The 5,467-nt window shown below is 25.4% G+C and overlaps 1 pseudogene; it reads left to right on the top strand.

Moving 5' to 3' along the window:
• Positions 1 to 713: 713 nt before the first annotated feature.
• On the top strand, positions 714 to 4,248 carry LOC145947310 (cyclin-C-like; annotated as a pseudogene).
• Positions 4,249 to 5,467: the final 1,219 nt, after the last annotated feature.

Here is a 5,467-nt window from a genome sequence, read left to right on the forward strand (position 1 = left end):
TTAATTGTATAAAAAATTAATTGTTTTTAGGTTGGCTGGAGTAATAGCCTACATATCGGGGCATTATATTGCATACTGCTTGCGTTCTAATGGAATTTGGCAAATTTACGACGATTTACGAGCAGATATCTCCACATGTAGCTCAAAAACTATTATAAATCCGCATCTTGCAGTGTATTTACGGAAACATTAATGATCGGAGACAATTTCAAGATTCTAACTCTACTGAAGGACTCAGTGCGATTCACTATACAATAGAAGAGTTTGTTTTATATAAAACTAAATATATTAGTATTCAATTAGTGCTATTCCTTTAAAGGTCTAAATAGACCAACTCTACAATATGTCATAGAGCTCGATGATCTATGTGAATTGATGTTCTTTTAAGTCTCCAGTCTTCAGTGATATGAATCTAAATTTTATTTTTGCTGTTCTTTTTTGAATTGTTGCTTTATTTTAATTTGAACAATTGTTTTATATGTTTTATATGAATTTAATCGTTAAAAGTAGTTGTAAATTTTTTTCTCTATAATTTATACAACAGAAGAAAAAACAAGTTCGTCTCTACTTATCTATGTTTCAAGAAAATTCAGAATAGATTGAGTGGAAAATTTGAAAATAATTACACTCTAAACGAGATTTAGGACTTCTCACAATTAGGAACGTCCATCGCATAAAAAAAAATTTTGAATTGAATAATTTATTTATAAAATATGGCCGATAATTTCTGGCAAAAAGTTCACATCCAGTAAGTTAATCTTTTTAATTATTATATCGCAATAAATTTTATACAGAATACAATTTTCATTATATTTTTTAAAATTTTATTTTAGCCAACAGTCGTTAATTGGATAAACAAGATTGATCAAAGAGAGTCAACATGATTTATCAGTATTAATGGAAGAAGAATATTAGAAAATATTTATTTTCTTCTCTAATAGTAAGTTGAAATGATAAATTGCAAAATGAAGCAGTGGTATCAACGCAGAGTACTCAAACTTGTATTTATATCTTTTCGTAATGTTGAAGTTTTTAGATCTGTATTATATCATCAATTCAATGCTAGTCAAAATATAAATTCAGCATGAATAAAAAGAAAAATATTGACAGATTTATACATATTAATTATACTTGGTAAGGAACTATTTCTTTTTTTGTATTTTCATTAAAGATTGAATAATTCGTTTTACTGTTAATGTGTTCGTATGTATATGTTCACATATACTGCATCAATTTATATTACGCTTTTGACACCATGATAATGATTAGATGATGTTTTATAATTGTACAATATAGTTTATGCATAATTATGTATTTATTATTTCTGTTATTAGTGATACAAATGTAAGGTGAATAATTGAAGTTGAGGCAACAAGTGATAGCTACTGCAATAGTTTATTTTAAAAGGTTTTATTCTCACAACTTAAAATGTATATATATGGATCCTTATTACTAGCAGTTTTTTGGCATCAACAGTAGAAGAATTTGGAGTAATTTGTAATATTAGATAAATAATGACAATGGGAACTGTAGGTAAGGTTTATGAATATATCTTCTATTGTAATTTTTATTGATGATTATTATGCTAATTAAATTTTATTGTTCTGTTTCTCACAGTTAAGAACAAGTTTAATTATGCATACACACAAGAATTTCCATATTGTACAAATCATATTTTAGAGTGTGTATTTTATCTTTTGGAACACTTGCATTGTTTTTTACTCAACCATACCGTCTCTTATTAAAATTAATTCAGAATGTGGGACAAGATGATCAATTACTTTTACATAGCATATAATTAATGATAGTTTAAAAACAGATGTACGTTTATTATAACTTTCTTATCAAATAGCTATTGGTAAGCATGCAGTATTATTTTTACAATCTAGTGTGTATTACAAAGAAATTTTATATTTAACAATATCTATTTTTTTACAAGTTGCCTGCAAAAAATAGCTTGTGTAATATTGCAGAAAAATCTTAATTCGCAAAATTAAATTCTGATATGAAAGGATTCAAGAAATAGCACGGTATATTAATCTATATGAATTGTGGAAGAGATATGATAAAAAGAATGAGATTCAAGGTTTACTGATTAAAATACCAAATCCAAAAGCAGCTCCACAACGTTGACATCAAGTTCCCTGTTCGCCAAATGTTTGCGATTCATGTTAATACAGTTAATTAAAAATATCTTCCATATATATATCGCTGTCAGAGACGCATAGAAAATTGACAATGAATATTATTCTGTATTTATATATGCAGGAAACACTTTTCTGTCCCTATATAAAACTATGTTTTAAACTGTGTGTGTGTGTGTAGGGGGGGGGGGGGGTGGATGTATGCAAATAATAATGCATTACTTAATATTCTTATATTTTATTCTCAATAATTCTCTCTAGATGTAACATGGTCAAAAGTTACGAAACATTACATCTTAACTAATTATAGTTGAATTTATTTAAATTTTCTTGAATATATCTGATATATGTGTAATGCATTATCAATTTGCATTTTAATTATACATATCTAATTTCATTATCTGCAATATTGAATGTTAGTATTTTAAATGTATGTTTAATTATTTTTTTCCATTATACAAATATTAATTGGAAATATATCAAAAGCCAGCTAATTATAAGTGTACTAAGTTTGCTACAAAAATTTGATGTTAAAAGAATGCTAGAATAACATCTGAATTTATTTATTACAACGTACAAAATTGCAATAAGCTTTATTATAATAAATTGTCGAATTTTACCTTATTCTTTGTTGTATAAATGTGATGATTGATAAATATATATAAATAATATAAATATATATATATATATATATAAAAATTTACTTTATTAATTCGTTATATCATAATTGTATTATCAAAACTTAGTCCAGCCTGAGAAAAGCTTTGGCATTGATTAAAAAGTTATTTTCTTATTTTTTTATTACAATGAGAAAATGAAAATAATTTACTTTTCAGTGTTTCTAGGCATTTTTTTGACAATATTTGTTTAGTAGTATTGCTACTGAAATAACAATGTATGTAAAAAGCTTATAAATAAATTTTATTAACACAATATTAACTCGCGATTCCATCGAATCCTTTGAGTATCATTTCCAAAATTTCTTTACATCATAATGATTAGCTTTAGTGACTACCATGATTCTTTTTGTACAAGATAAAGATACAATATGTCTCAATTGTGATATTTGTCATAAAATTTTGTGACATAATAAACTGTATTTATATTTCATAAAATATTCGGATTTTAAAATAATAATTACCTTTCAACTTTACCAAATTAATACTCTTATAGAAAGTGCATGATATTTAAAAATCTTTTGTGAAAGAAATTGACTGTATAACATATTTTCATTAAACAAGAATCTCTTTCATTTTTTCATAGCTTAATTTGATGTACAGTAGTAGATGGTAATAAGACGGTCCTTTTTCTATTATTTATATCATATTTATATTTCTATTATTTTATCATTTATTTCATACTGCACGTGCAAATAACTATATAAAGCAATATATTATTTGATTATTTATATTAGATATTGATGTAAATGAAATGTCTTCATCAAACCCTACTATTTGAGAAGCAGTTATCCCACTCTTCAATACTAACGGAATCCCTTGTTAATATTGATACAATCAAATTTAGAAATCTATATGTAGAAATATATATATTGACTTAAAACTTTGCATATCATATGTGTGTATCTGTCTATCCAAACATAGAGGTTTCAACAATTTTTTTTGTATCTTAACTGCTGTTTTTACAATTTAAGATTTAGATAAGATTTTTAAAAATTTGATTGAGCATCATTATTACTCATTTTTTATAACGGTGCTTTTCAAAAAAATAAATTTTTTATAAAGAAATAGTAAATATGGATAAATAATATATAAAGATGTGGAAAAATTTCAAAAATAGTTTCAAGTTTTTAAATAATTAAAATAAATATTAATAAATATTATAGTGTCTATAAACAAATAATTTTATGTTTAACAATTGCTATAATATGTGTATTTGTATGTTAAGGCCCGTATTCATAGCCAGTTTTATAGATGTTAGCCTTACATTTATAGAAATAAGTCTTAAGGGTCGGCAGGAGACACGGTGGAGACGCCTGTCGGCCGGCCGGGAATTACGGATTCGTATAATCCAGATTTTAGCCAAAATACTTAATGAATCTCATTAAATTTGCAATATTCTTGTAGGATTGTCCGCAAGTCGCTAAAGAGCTATTTTTTTTGAAAAAAAGATGAAAATAAAATTTACATAAAACTTGGGGAAATGCGCAGCTAGCAGCGGGTAAGGTTGGGTTATCTGCGAGTCCGTATTTAATTTATTATAAATTTTCAAGAGCGAAAATGCAAAATCCGGCTCTTTGGCACCTTACTTCATTATATAAAGAATATATTTAAAAAAATTTCACGAAGCTATGTAACTTATTTGATAAGAAATCTGGATAATACGATTCTCACTAGATCTAAGGAGCTGGGGAAATTTTCATGGTAACATACTGACAGCTGACAGCTTGACAAGGAGAGAGTATCATTCCGTCTTCGTCTCTCTTGTACTTTGTAATATCAGTATATATATATAGTCAATATAGATATAAAAACCAATATACTATGTTACTATGCACACGAATATAAAAAATGACATTTTTAGATAAAGATTTTCTCTTACAATTAGAAATTTGCTTGTAGTAAATTAGATTAAAAAATATGTAAAAGTTGTTGAAATGTATTTATAATAAAATTTGAGTTGTACACATAAAAATTATGAGTGCTATGCATAGCATAATTCGATGTCCGGTAAAAAATTCTTTATACATATATAATTATGTATAAATTGATTATATATATACAAAACTATATGAAATCTGTCTATATATAATTCAATATAATTATATTCCATATATAATTATTCAATTTATATGTGATTATATATAAAACATTTTTACCTGGTTATAGCGTTATATGGATTGAAGTAAAAATGTATGATTTTGCAATGAATTTGAATTAAAAAATTCATTGCAAAATCATACATTTTGAAACAAAACGTTTGGAACAAAACGTTTTCTTTATTCTATTACTGGAGTAACCCAATAAACACATTATATATATATGTATATGTATTATATACATGTAAGTAATCAAGCATGTTACATGTAACGTATATGTTAGTTATAATTTCCTACTAATAGATGTAACATTTTCAATATAACATATATTATGTTGTAGTTATATTGTCATCATATCCCAGATATCACACTGATTTATCAATGCATCAATGTGCTATTTGATATATAATTACACAATATAACTACAATATAATATATGTTATATTGAAAATGTTACATCTATGAGTGGGAAATTACAACTAACATATACGTTACATGTAACATATGCTTGATTACTTACATGTATATAACATTTATATAATGTATT

The sequence above is a fragment of the Prenolepis imparis genome, unplaced genomic scaffold, assembly GCF_030444845.1.
Source record: "Prenolepis imparis isolate NDT839.2.m4 unplaced genomic scaffold, iyPreImpa1.0 SCAF_64, whole genome shotgun sequence".
In the NCBI taxonomy this organism is placed as follows: Eukaryota; Metazoa; Arthropoda; class Insecta; order Hymenoptera; family Formicidae; genus Prenolepis; species Prenolepis imparis.